The 15,183-nt window shown below is 35.8% G+C and overlaps 1 protein-coding gene across 6 annotated transcripts in view; it reads left to right on the top strand.

Annotated features, from left to right (window-relative positions):
* LOC129764388 (calmodulin-binding transcription activator 1) overlaps positions 1 to 15,183 on the top strand; it is a 675,564-nt gene that overhangs the window by 332,588 nt on the left and 327,793 nt on the right. The window lies entirely within an intron of this gene.

Here is a 15,183-nt window from a genome sequence, read left to right on the forward strand (position 1 = left end):
CTGGTCAACCGGGCAATGTTGCATCGATCGAAAAAGGTCGATCGACGAAGACGAAGCAATGTCTGGAGAATACGGCGGGTGGGATTGGACCTCCCATTTCAGCGTTTCCAAGTATGTTTTGACCGGTTTCGCGACATGCGGTCGAGCATTGTCGTGCTGCAAAATAACTTTATCATGTCTTTGCTCGTATTGTGGCCGTTTTTCCTCCAGTGCACTGCTCAACCGCATCAATTGCGTCGGTGAAGGTCCCCGTAGTGGTTTCATTCGGTTTTAGCAGCTCATAGTACACCACATCCAGCTGGTTACACCAAATAGACAGCATGACCTTCTGGCCGTGAATATTCCGCGCGGCCGTCGATGTTGATGCATGGCCTGGGCATCCATACGTTGCCCGACGTTTAGGATTGTCGTGATGGACCCACTTTCATCGCCAGTAACGATTCGATGCAAAAAAAACCCCTTTCTTTTATGCCGTTGGAGCAGTTGTTCGCGCGTGAAAAAACGGCGTTCGACGTCTCGTGGCTTCAATTCATACGGCACCCAATGTCCTATCTTTCGGATCATTCCCATTGCTTCTAAACGATCGGATATGGTTTGCTGAGCTACTCCAAGTGTATCTACAAGCTTTTGTTGCGTTTGTGACGGATCTTGATCGAGTAAAGCATCCAATTCTTCATCTTCAATCTTTTTTGGCGGTCCAAGTCAAAATTACCACTTTTAAACTGTGCAAACCACGTCTGACACGCTTTTGACATATACTGAAAAAGACTTACAATTACAGTAGCTTTCCAACGAATGTCTGGAAATTTGATTCACTGGAATAAAAATTAAGTTACGGCATCTGTTGTACAACCGAAGAAACTTACTGGTACACCTAATATATATATTAGGGTGGCAATGAAGGTATGAAAAAAAAATCGAATTTAAAAACCTACCCTGTACATTTTGTTTATTGGCCCAATAAAAAGACCTGTGCAAAATTTCAGCTCAATCGGACAGATTTAGGGGTGCCTCAAACCACTCAAAGATCAAACAAAACTCGCGCAGACCTTTTTTGCGCATTTTCTTCGCCTCCAGATTCGGTAGGTTCGTGTTATGGTCCGGTACAACATGTACCCTGAAATCTGCTCAAATCAGTCATCTTCTTCGCATTCTGGACATATGCTTTTGAAACTTCAAATCCAAGGTGGAAATATAGCATCGATGTTGATGTCATCGGGAGGAGAGTGCTTTTGTATTTTGCATCACACGCACACATTGTTGGGGGCTGATTGCAACGCAAATCACCGGCCCTTTCCAGAGCCACGAAGACTTTCTACTTAAGAGTTATCGGTTAACTCTTTGCCAGAATGAACATTAAACAATGCGGCCGAATTTATATCTATTTTTTTTTCTTTTATCGGTTTGACACTGGGTAGCAGTTTTTTGCGAGTGGTTGACTGTGTTGAATCTTTAAAGTGAAATTTTTCGGTATCAGTAAAATTTAGCGAAGGAGCCATTCGGGTGCGATAAGCCAAATATTGTCAACAACTGAATATTGTTGACCTTCTCACTTCATTCCTCTACTTTTATTCGGCGGAAACATCTCGATGCTGATGATGGACACCATCGCCGCCGCCGCCAACTGGTTGCTAGCTGACTAACTGTCGAATTGTAATGCATCCATGCAACATATTCTGTTTCTATTTCCCAGGCACATTGATTCAGAAGTCTGTGTTGGGGAAACCGTAAATCGGGCCAATAAAAACTTGGCAGTTAGGGCGATTAGATAACGCTTGTCATTTTACAGTTATTCAACTGTTTATCTCATGGAAAATAACATTCCATTAATTGTGATGGACGCGTAGAAATATTCCCTATCAATTGATGCAAACATCTTTCCGATCTATTAAGAAATGTTCGAGTTATAAGCATTCGGAATTATTCATTTGTTCCTGCATGTTCTGTGTTTAGGTTTTCATTTCACCCCCATTAGGGTGGCAGCGAAAATGGTCATGTCAAATTTCAAAAACCGACCGTGTACATTTTGTTTATTAGCCCAAACAAATGATCTGTGCAAAGTTTCAGCTCAATCGCACATGATTTAGGGGTGCCTCAAAACACTTAAAGTTTTTTTTTATTTTTTCATCCACGAAAATCTTCCAAGGGGGTAAAGGAAATTTAGAAAATTGAATGTTTTTTTCAATGCTAAATGACTTAAAAATGCATAAAACGTCGAGATCTGGTGTTATCACGAAAAAAACTTTTTGGGACTTCAAAAATCAAAACTTTGAGTACTTTGAGGCACCTCTAAACATTGTCCGATTGAGCTGAAATTTTGCACAGGTAATTTTTTTGGACCAGTAAACGAAATGTACATGGTCTTTAAATTCGTTAATTTTTTTTTCCAAACCTTCATGTCCTCTCAGGCTAAAAAAGTCCTAAAAGATCGATTTTCGGCCAAAAATTTTTTTTCGAGATAATACCAGATCTCGACGTTTCATGCATTCCTAAGTAATTTGGCATCGGAAGCAAAAATTCGATTTTCTAAATTTCGAGGTTCAAAAAATCAAAACTTTGAGTTTTTTGAGGCACCCCTAAATCATGTTCCATGGAACACAGATCATTTGTTTGGACAAATAAACAAAATGTACATGGTCGGTTTTTGAAATTCGATGATGAAATTTTTCCCATACATCCACTGTCACCCTAACCCCCATATACTCCGGTTAGACGTAGTCCCACGTCAATATGTGTATTCAGTGCCATAGTAAAGGGAAGATTGCGGCATGTTCAAAATGGCGGATATCATATTCATTTACAACTCCTACAATATGGAAATTGAATGAAACGGCTAGACCAATAGAATACGATACACCATGAAGAAACATTGCAAATCCTATCTCCACCAGATGGCAAATTGGTGGATCATCGTGTTTAGAAAGTCAGTACATTAAAACTGAAAACAAGAGAATCTATCAACTGAGAATCGTGTCTCAAATATAAAGCCCACCCTAAAGTGTGGTACGATCAAAATTTGGTCAACTTAAATTTGACTTCTTTCTTTTTTGCGTACATTTGTCTTGTAAGTTTGTGCTTTATCAAAGCCTAACCTCTTCATTAAAACTCATGCCCAGTGGAATTTTCCAAGCAATTTTTCATTTTTTTATGTGAAAAATACAAAAAAGTTTATGTAAAAATATAATTCTTCTAATTTTGAATATTTTGATGAGAAACGTGATGAGTCTGTGATAGACAAGTAACAATCACAATTGATAAATCAATGTTTACTCGGAAGTCATATAAATCCTAGCAAAGTTCAACTGTGGGACGGCTGAAGAAGGTTGCCCTTGGTGTTGTAATCTGACAACCACTATATCGGTTTGGCGCGGAATGGCTGTATATACTCGTGAAAAGTGGTAAATTTGTCATTCATCGCTAAATATTAGACCCGTATTTTAAAATTTATTCATTGGGGTGCCTATTTCCATTTTAGAGTGGTTCAAAAAATCAATTTTCCACCTTTTCCATAAATGACTTTTTTCAAAAACTCATAACTTTTGAACTACTGGACCGATTCAGACAATTGACATATCGAATTAAAGACAATTAGCTAGTCGTTTTTGAAAAAATAATATAGTTTCAGAAAATTCGAATTTTGTTTTTGTTTTTATTGATTGTATTTGTTTTTTTTTAGTTTTCATGGTCTCGGGACCAAGGGCACTATATATTTTAATATTTTTTCTTGAAGGCTGAGAATTTTTCACATAGCATATCTGTAATTCAGATAGGCGTTTTTTTCGTTTTGAGTTATGATTTTTCAAAGTTAACCGATGGTCCGAAGAATAATTTTTTCACTTTTTTTCCAAAAATGACTTTTCTTTTTTTAATATTACTACTGAGCCGATCAATATGTTCGATATATGAAAATAAATCCGATTAGATATTCTTCCTCAAAAACATACCACAATCGCGAAAAAACTGGATTCTGTTACATAGATTCAGTCTTATCGCATAGAAATATTGAACAAAGACTGAAAAAAGCATGAATACTTTGAAACAAAAAAAAAATAAAAACCTCTCTGATTTCGAGAAACATTATGTAAAAAATCCTCAGCTTTCAAGACAAAATCTAGAAATATATAGTGCCCTTGGTCTCGAGGCCATGAAAACTATGAAAAACAAATACAAACATGAATAACGAAAACAAAATTCGAATTTTTTGCAACTATATTATTTTTCCAAAGAAGACCAGCAACCTCTCTTCAATTTGATATGTCGATCATTTGAATCGTTACAGTAGTTCAATGGTTATGAATTTTCCAAAAAAGGCATATGTGGAATGGCGAAAAAAATGATTTTCCGGACCACCCTAAAGTAGAAATGGGCACCCTAACAAAAGAAATAAAAAAATACGGGTTTAATATTTTGCGATAAGGAACAAAACTACCAATTTTCACGAAAATCTGAAAACCACTATATCGGTTTGGCGTGAAATGGCTGTATATGAGGGTGCCAATGAATGTATGGGAAAAAACGACCCTAAAATTTCAAAAAGATACCCTATACGAAATGTTTACCACCTCGAAAAAACACCCAATGCCAAATATCAGCTCAATCGGTTTCCAAAAAATTTTTTTGATGCCAAATGTCTTAAAATTACATGAAACGTCGAGATCTAGTGTCATCTCGAAAAAAAAAATTGTCAAAAATCGACACTCTGGGACTTTCTTCTTCTTCCTTGTTTTTAAGAGGCTTTAAACTTTGTAGTTCATTCGTCTCTAATGGGACTTTTTTTTCGGAGTACGAGACGAAACGTATGGTTTTATGTGCCAATAAAAATAATTATCTCGATTTTTCATTCGGAACTTGTTGCGAAATGTTGACTTGCACGAGAATATACCCTATGCAAAATATTAGCACATTCGAACTTATGTATTAGTGTTGCAGACGTTAAAATTTGAGTTTTTTGAAAACTGAATAATCACCGGAAATCGGGGTTTTCAAAAATGTTTTCTGATGCCAAATGTCTTAAATTTGCATGGCACATCGAGATTTACAGTTCTCTCAAAAAAAATTTTTTTGTTGAAAATCGACTTTTCAGACGTAAAAACGTGCCTAAAAAATTTTTTTTTGACAAAATTTTTTTTTCGAGATTACAGTAAATATCGACGAGTGATGCAATTTGAGGACATTTGGGACCTATTTTTTTAAAAAAACCCGATTTTCGGTGATCCTTCGTTTTTCAAAAAAACTCAAATTTTTTACAAATCAACATTTCGTAGCAAGTTCCGAATGAAAAATCGAGATAGCTATTTTTATTGGTACTCAAAACCATACGTTTTGTTTCGTATTCCGGAAGAAACCAAGTCCCAGAGTGTCGATTTTTGACAAAAAACAGTTTTTCAAGATGACACTTTTTTCGAAAACCCGATTTCCTTTACTCCTTTACTTTACTTACCGATTTTTCGATTTTCAAAAAACTCAAAAAAGCCCTTTGACCCTTAAGTTCGATTGAGCTAATATTTGGCATAGGGTATTGTTTCGAGGTGGTGAACATTTTTTATGAGATAACTTTTTGATATTAGAGATGACCATTTTCATTGGCATGCTGTATGTATATACAGTAAATGTTCATACCAGGCTTAAAAGCATTTTAAATATTGATATACTTCTATTTGGCATTAGAGAAGTTGAGTTAGTGCCGCAATGAAGCTATAAGCTAATGATTTTGCACATTAAGATGGGCCTTATGTCGTATATTTGTTGTTCATTCACATTACATTATTGTATATTCAGGAGATTTGAGAAAAACATAATCAAATACTTTGGAATGATCTGAATTCTGAATGTTTGTTATTCGGATAAATGTTACATATTCGGGAGGAGGGTTTTCATGTGAATGTTATACATCCGTGAAGAACTATTCCACGTCAAATTGGTCAAAAAACTGTCAACTCTGACAATTTTTTATGTTGTATACATCAGTTGAGGGATAACCATAATTAGATTTTGCACTATTCTCAATCAATTTTAATAGCGACTGTTTTTTTTTTCAAAGTCATAATCATTGTCCTTTTTCGGAAAAACATAACTGGAATATTGTATGATTGGAATATGATATTCAAAATGTTTGAAATTGTTGAAAAAAATGAAAGAATGGTTTGAGAAAAATAAGAAACTCAATTACATTGCGAAAAAAACTTGCTCAAAAATTGAGTTCAATATTAAAAACTTCTATATCTCAAAATATATATTTTGAAATAATGTTTATATATTTTCATTACAATACTGACTTAATTTTCTAAAGTTTGACGGCTATTGGTGTGCAGTGTTGGACTCGCGGAAATGTAGATATGAGTTTTCGAATGGAAGTATTACAGTTCTGACGTTTTTCTTGTCTTTAGGAAGAATTTAAGAGTCTTGCCCAAAACTAAAAAAGCTGAATAACTCTTTAGTGGAAAGGTTTTTTTCTCGCTTGTAAAGAGTTATTTTTTTATTATTTGAGTTCTCTGTCAAATACTAGGAAATTCTCAATAAGCTACTTTACACCTTGTATATACATCAACCGCGAACATCGGAAAAGGAGTTTTTTTTTATCTCATTTATTTATTTATTAGGCTTATTAGCATTTTAGCTGTAACAGAGCCGGGTTTTAATCGTGTACATGTACATATGTTTATGTTTCTATAAATTGTAAATTACACAGTCGTTAGTAGTAGCCATTTAGGCTTTAAGTTTTTTTTCTGTTCCATTACATTATGGTAAATTACATAGTAGTAGCCATTTAGGCGTAAGGGTATTCTTTCTGTTCATTCATTGTTCAGCAGACCGGACAGCGGAGACAGTTGATATCTGATCATTGTTGAGTTATTTATAGAACAGCAGCCCGATGTTTCTTGCAGAGCAGAGCAGTTGTATGGATGAATCGATCTTATTTCGACCGTGGATCGATTTCCATCGCTGATGATGGTTGCGTGGACGTAGTTATTCTATAACAACACAAAGATGGTCAATTGAGGGCCCTGAGTTTGAACTCACGATCGATCGCTTGGTAAGCGAACGCGTAACCAAGTGGCTACGAAGACCCCCTAAAAAAAAGGAGTTTTGAGACACAAAAGGTTATAATAATAAATTTAATTTTTGATTTTTTTAAATCTCAATCTCAATCATGGACGAACATCATATTTTAACCAAACAGCTCGCTTCCGAATATGATTTTTTGAAAAAAAATGTTTAGGGTGAATCGAGGATTCATTGTGTATATAAAAAGTCATTCAGTTTTCACTTGTTGAACTTAAAAATTTAGTTCAGTGGTAAGTTTTTGATAAACAAAACAGAAGTGATGATGAATATCGATTCACGACTTTCCTCACAATTAACTGGGTAGATTGTTCCAAGTTGTTGGATTATTCAAGGTTTCTAGCTTTCCAAACCTCACAGTTTCCGCAAAGGCATCAAAGAGCTCTAATTAAATTTATCAAAAACATCCACCACAAACCATCTGAAACTGGAGAAAGGGTTATTGTAGAGTGAGTTGATACGATACAATAATTTGCATCTAATTCTGGGTTGAAATTTCGTTGAAATGCACGTGACACAACCGGAAATGAAATGTCCCGCGCGAATTTTCGTCCTTCCTCTGCGACCGCGAAAAACCAACCAAAACACATTTGGCGAAACGAGTGGAGAGAGACGGCGTTTGCTGTCTACCAGAATGACTGGTGGCTCTGCCCTCCCCCAAACAAGCAAATAAGCGAAGAAACACGAGTGCTTCTCGTATAAGCAAAAGTCATCACGATTTTCAACATGATTTGAAGTGTCTCGACCAAATCATCATGCTGCTTCCCAGGTCTCCTGGCTTCTTCCCAGGTTTCCCGTTGGTGGCAGCTGACAAATTTTGGGGACCGAAGCTAAGTTTCAATTATCATCTTCCGCCACCGGGAGAGCTGATGGGTGAATGGGAGGTTCTTGCTGATGGAACAGGAACTTTTCAAAGGGTTAATTTACCATTGTCGCTTGCCTCCAGGGGGAATGAGAGCGCGATGGTTCAACGTGAAAAGATGATGAGCCATGAGGCGTTCCGCGTTGGAAGGAAACACAGAAGCAACAAATTTAATTTATTCCATCGGTGGGATTCTTCCATTTTCCAGCACGAAGAGTACATGGGTTCGGATTATAATTTGCTGCTTGTCATCCGCCGAGTTCCGCTCCCGCCGCCACGGAATAATGTTTTTCGAAATAACCAACCAAATAATTTAATGGATTTTGTTTGTGAAAAGTTTGACGGTTTTCATGAAGCCTTGCCAAAAAACGAATGAACGGATTTACGGTTCGGTTGCTCGAGATAACAAGCAATTATGTCGTGGTCACATAACGCGAAAAATAACCCGTCAACTCATGTTACGACTTCTAGGACAGGATGACCCCAGCGGGACGAAGGAGGTTTCACACCTTCGCTAATTCCTGTTAATTTGTTTGCAACTCCTAGTGTAATTCCTTTCGTCGTTGGTTAATCCAAGGTGAACTGAAATTACGTGAGGGTAGATCCCATTGCGATGACGTTAATCTCTCAGCGACGATTTGTCCCCTGTCAATAGGAGATTCCAGAGTTGATCCTTCTACTTGCCAGTCGACATGTCTGACAAGTGGTCACTAATTTGAAATCACTTCACATCGCACTCTCTGCGCCTTCTTCCCGGAGCCCGGAACTGCCCTCGATCAACTACCCATCCAATCATCATTATCATTGGTGCTATCGTTTGTTAATCCTACGATCAACAGAACTCCTTCTCCTCTCATGCCATCGGGACTCAGAGCTTCGTAATGTGATTAACGTCCAGTGGAACCATTGAGTGACGAATGATGGCGGCGGCGCTGACGAACCGAGTACATATACATACCCACACACACTGATTCCCATGAAAGCGATGGGAGAAAATTTATGCTGACACGAGCTATCATCTCTCACCGATTGAATCCATCACGCGCGAATGATAGGACCGCCCGCCAGGGGGACGTGGTGTTCCCGTTGCACGCACACCCCCTCCTTCCCAACACATAACAGAATTATCATAATAAATTGATTGCGAGACGTAGCTGGCTAATTCGTTCATTGTTCCATTTATCTGGGCTTTGGGTGGGTGCTTGGTCGTGGTCCATTTCATAGGGATCATTTTGGAAGAATTTGAAAAAAAAAATGTCAGGATAATTGTCATGTGCTTCACAAAATTCGTTATACTTCAAAGGAATAAATTTGTTCAACTCGATGCCAAGACATATTAAATGCGCAACAACACTTACAGAATTTAAGAGGCACTGTATTTCACATGTAAAAGCTGTGTTCTCTTAACAGCTGAACGAGTTTTTGTTTATTTTTATGACGAAGATCTTTACTGACGAAGTTTTATACGAACGGATAATTTAATGTGGACAATTTTTTTGCAGTTTGTTTTCAATATTTTCAATGAATCTGACGAAGTTTTTGAACGGATTATATTATGTAGATTATTTAATTTTTTTTAAATCATCTTTTTTAAATTTGTATTGATCTCTATTATGTCTGTCATAATCTTGGTGATGATGGACTATTTTTATTTTTATTTTGTCGTTCTTATAGTTGTATTAGTTTAAAAAAATAAAAATAAAAGTAGTCTACAAAAGTTTGAGCGTCGCGCGCGAGACACAGATATAAAGGATATTAAATTGAATGTTTTTTTTAAGTGCCGGTCTAGGAATTTTTCGTAAAGGAAATTTTCTCGATTTCTCTGAATGAGGGTATTCAAAGTCAATCTAAAACAAGGCTGGCGGTTGGACTTGTGCTCTGGTGGACCACTTGGCTGCAAGGGCCTCGTCGGGACCGTATCGGCTCTGTGGCGGACATGACTGAGTATTGGCTTTTTTGGACATTGCAATTTTTTGAACTTATATCTGTAAATAAAATCAGTTCGTTTTTCATGTTTGCTAAACTGATTTCAATGTTGAAAAAAAAAATTATCTTTTAGATAACTCGTCTTGCTCAAACCTCTGTAGGGGAAGGAGGCGGGACCATCATCATCATCATCATAATGCTTTCATAACATTCTCCTGAATTAAATCCACCCGAATTTACATGACTCAAAATGTAAGCTCGAACCGACGAGTGAAAGGTGCATTCGGGTAAATATGGCACCCGAATGCACCTTTTACTGAAAAAAAAAAATTATAATTAATATGTTATAATTTTTAGAACATATACCTATATTTAATTCTCATATGTCCAATACAAATGGAAACTACTAACAATTTAGGATTGTTTTTTCTGTTTCATTCGGTTTATTGATACAGTGGTACTGAATATACTCTATTTAGATTTATTGCCTGGTACGAATATGACCAAATGATGATTTCCTCATGTAAGTTTTTCTACGAATTTCCGAAATTTTGTCCAATATTAGTTTTCTCACTAAAGGGCGGAATCGATTATATACGGTTTTTGATTTCTTTTCACTGTATATAAATCGAATCGTGTATATAATCGGGTCGAAAAAAAAACTTATTTGTTTTTTTTTTGCATGTATTTTTGGTTTTTTGAATATAAAAGAAGAATTTGATTTTTGATTCATCCCCTTAAAGTCAGAAATCACCTTTCTCAGATGAAAAAAAAAAAAATATCTTTTCTCTCAGTAGGTGATAGACGATGAAAAGACGATTTGATGAAAAAAATCCTTCTACGCATATGGTCGACTTTCAACAATGACAGAGTTATAGAATTTTTCTTCTATTTCGGACTCTACTGCCTCAAACTGCCTCTACATTAAAAAGTACGCTACGGAAGACGATTCTGTTGATTTCTTTTGAAAGATGAGATAATTCAGTAAAAGATATAGAAGTGAAATATCTAAATTAGTGGATTTTAATAACATTATGGATGTGAAAAACTTAAAAGTTAATAATTCTGTTGCGTTTACATTAATTTTATCCGCTAAAATTATATTAAACTAGATTGTTCCTATAAGCGCTCTACAATTTGTTCTTTGACAACCAATTTCTATCATTCTTAATTTGGCTGCAATATAGATATAAACATTTCCTAGTAAAAATTCAAGCAAAATCTTCAAAAATCACTTTTTTTACCCCATTGTACATGTAATAACCCCTTAAATTTCACCTTAACGTTGAAAGGTTACATTTTTTCTTGAAATAAATCATATTTGAAACATAAGAAACTATTTTTTTCCAAATAATTTCTTAAATTCTTAAATTTCGATATTGGATTTAATCAAACTTTTAAAAGAGGTCATATTAGTGAAGATGTATTCCACGTGAAGACGGGCCAATATACTTGTCGTATTGTTTTTCTTGAAAAAAAATCAGCTATTTCTGAAATGACCTTTTTTAAATCGAAGTTTTTGAAAGCTTTATTTTGAAATTTTGGGAAAAGCATGTTTCTTCCTTTTCAATAGACACTCTAAACTAATTTATGAAAACATGAGTACTCAATAATGCTTGCTTAGCTGATATATGTACATTAACGTGCCAATGAAAATGGTCATCTCGAATTTCAAAAAGTTACCCCACAAAAAATTGTTCACCATCCCGAAAAAAACACCCTATGCCGAATTTCAGCTCAATCGGACTTAAGAGAGAGTGGCGCAAACCGGTCAAAGTTTGAGTTTTTTGAAAATCGAAAAATCACCAAAGGGGAGAGTACAGGAAATCGGGGTTTTCGAATTTTTTTTCTGGTGTCAAATGTCTTAAAATTGCATGAAACGTCGAGATCTAGTGTCTCGAAAAAACTTTTTTGTCAAAAATCGGCATTTTGGGACTTAATTTTTTTTCGGAGTACGAAACGAAAAGTATAGTTTTGGGTGTTGTTGATTTACACGATAATATATACACTATGCACAATATCAGCTCATTCGGAGGTCATTTACTGGTGTCGCAGACGTTAAAAATTGAGTTTTTTGAAAAACGAAAAATCACTAGAAATCGGGGTTTTAAGAAAAAACATTTTGCCAAATGTCTTAAAATTGCATGTCACGTCGAGATTTACAGTTATCTAAAATTATTTTGTCAAAGTGCCAAAAAACATTTTTTTTACAAAAAAAAATTCAAGATAACTGTAAATCTCGACGAGTAGTGCAATTTTAGGATATTTGGCATAATTTTTGTTTGAAAACCTCGATTTTCGGTGATTATTCGTTTTTTAAAAAAACTCAAATTTTAACGTTTGTGACACCCAGTAAATGAAGTCCGAATAAGCTAATATTCTGCATAGGGTATATTATCGTGCAAATCAACATTTTCTAGCAAGTTCCGAATGAAAAATCGAGATAATTATTTTTATTGGCACCCAAAACCACACTTTTCGTTTCGTACTCCGAAAAAAAAATTAGTCTCAGAATGCCGATTTCTGGCAAAGTATTGAACCTACTATCTTCCGGGGGAGAGGAGCCATTCAACGTTCAACGATTGAAAGCATTGCGTCCTGGAGCATTTGTAGTAACGTGTATTGGATCAAGATTCAATTGATTAAAATGAATAATCGAAAATATCTATGGCTTTTTCAAAACGAGCTCTCGTGTGGTCCTCAGTCCACATTAATTATGATTACTGGCTTGATTATACTTTGAAGCTGAATAATCTCGAATTCAGGCAGCTTGAAACCATGAGAAAATGCGTTCAAAGTACAGTGCCTTCCTGTACGAACTGCAACATACATTGGACCACTGCCAGGACATATATACTGTAATAAAAATACATTGCTTTATTGAGGTGCAATGAAACTTCATTCAGTTTTTCACATTGTGCAACGTAAATACTTTCATTGTAATATATATAATATTACAATGGTACACACAAAAATGTAATAGTAGTAATGAATAATACGGCTCAACTGAAGAACTGTCAACGCTTGAAAAGGGCACATAAAGTTACTATATAGCTAATGCTTAGGATATGGACAGGACAGGATTTTTTCATTCTAAACAATTAATGATCAATGTGTTTTTTTTAAATTTCAATTTTTCATTCAAACTTTAGTCGTTCAACCATTTGATGGTTCAGCATATGGTCTTAAAGCTATTGTTTTGTTCTTGCCCAGTTCGCCCAGCTTCAACACCTACGTAGATATCTTCAGATGATTTTCTAAATCTCCAAAATCTGGTCCTGGAACATCAGGTCTGATGTATTATTCTGGGCATACATTACTTAAGAAAATAATATAAAGTGTTCTGGTGTCCGAATTAATCTGAGTGAATTCAGGTGTTTCAGTTTGTTTTGTTCAATTCAACATTCAATAGAAAAACTTAGTTCAAAAACAGTAAAATAGGATTTCGATCGTAGTCAAATCTCTCTAGGTTATGTTCAACGACGGATTCCGTTGAGAACGGGCGAATTTAGAATTCTCAATGGTTCGAGCTCAATACAGGGTAACTTCGATATAACGTACATTTTACTTTCAAAATTGTACGTTGTATCGAATTGTACGTTATATCGAAGCATAATAAAGAACTCTGAAACGTAGCTTATATTACTTTATTGTATTGCTGTTTGAGTATGGTTGATAAATGAAATCAATAAGAAGACGAAGCCAACTTTTCTCATGATGTTTCCCTTCGTTCTGTTGATTGAAGTGTGATTCATTTAGAATCCGCAATCACAAAACAGTAGTATTTCGGATTTGGTTAAAGTTAATACACAAGCTTTAGTATCAATATACAGATAATCTATTGTTCTTTCAGAAAAAAAAAATATTAAAATTTTTTTTTTGTACTTTGATAATGTGTACGTTATATCGAGGACACGTTATAACGAGGGTACGTTATATCGAAGTTTCCCTGTATTTCCTGAACTGACAGTCACTGTCACTGACACATTGAGAGATGGGTACTTTCACAGACAAAAAGTTTTTTTTCTAACAACAATGGTTTTCATGGTTTCTTTTAAAAAATTATAATTAATTCTGATTTTGTTTAAATTGATGATAGCGATATAGTGTATTCGACAACGTTTCGGATCTCGATGACGTCAACTTTCTCTGGAATATATGACATTTTTGTATAAAGATTCCTGAAAAAAAACAATGGTTTACTCGTAACATTTTTGTGTGTAAATTCTCGTGTTTAAAAATCATGAAAAAACATGGAAAGGTTATTGTTAAAAAAGATTTTTCCCTTCCAAAGTGTTCATCTTCCAATGTATGAGGGACCTGTTAAAAATTGTAATATAATTCATATCAGAACTTGAAGAAAAACATATTTTGAGAAAAAATAATTTTACTACAAAATTGTTGAATTATCCTTACTCTATCTATGAAGATAAGAAGGTTAGTTTTTTTATTTCGTCGAAAATTTTGGTCACTCTATTTATGAAAATGAGAGCTCTATCGTATGTAACTACTTTGTCGTAGACAGTTTCTGTCTAGAGATTAACTGCAGGACTCTAGATGCTAACTTTCACCTCAATGCATTTCCTGGACCATTGTGCAGTCGAGATGGCTGGAAATTCGTTAAAAATAAGCTTGCTGAAATTTTGTATTTCCTTATATTTACCCTCATTACATCTACCCAAAAAATACTCACTCGATGGGTTTTCACTGGAGCTCTATAATTCCAGGTGATAAAGAACCGAAGCTTCGAATAAAGGGTGTGTCACAACAAATTGCATCACGGAAAAAACGCTGTAGAAATTCGCCCAGTAGACCGATCCTTTTGAAAATTTTAGACAGTAAAATAAAAACTATCTAACAACTTTTGGCATTTTCTTTTTATTCATACGTCGAGCCCAAGCCCGTATGCTCGCACCTTTCTCTTTACCCCGTCCATAAGGTTCTGTACAACGTCAGGTTGTAGTTTTTTTTGAACAGAAATCTATTTTCTCTTGAAGTCCGCCTCCGATTTGACAACTTTCGGGTTCTTCCGGAGGGCCTGCTTCATAATCGCCCAATATTTCTCTATTGGGCGAAGCTCCGGCGCGTTGGGCGGGTTCATTTCCTTTGGCACGAAGGTGACCCCGTTGGCTTCGTACCACTCCAACACGTCCTTTGAATAGTGGCACGAAGCGAGATCCGGCCAGAAGATGGTCGGGCCCTCGTGCTACTTCAATAGTGGTAGTAAGCGCTTCTGTAGGCACTCCTTAAGGTAAACCTGCCCGTTTACCGTGCCGGTCATCACGAAGGGGGCGCTCCGCTTTCCGCAAGAGCAGATCGCTTGCCACACCATG

The sequence above is a fragment of the Toxorhynchites rutilus genome, chromosome 2, assembly GCF_029784135.1.
Source record: "Toxorhynchites rutilus septentrionalis strain SRP chromosome 2, ASM2978413v1, whole genome shotgun sequence".
NCBI lineage: Eukaryota > Metazoa > Arthropoda > Insecta > Diptera > Culicidae > Toxorhynchites > Toxorhynchites rutilus.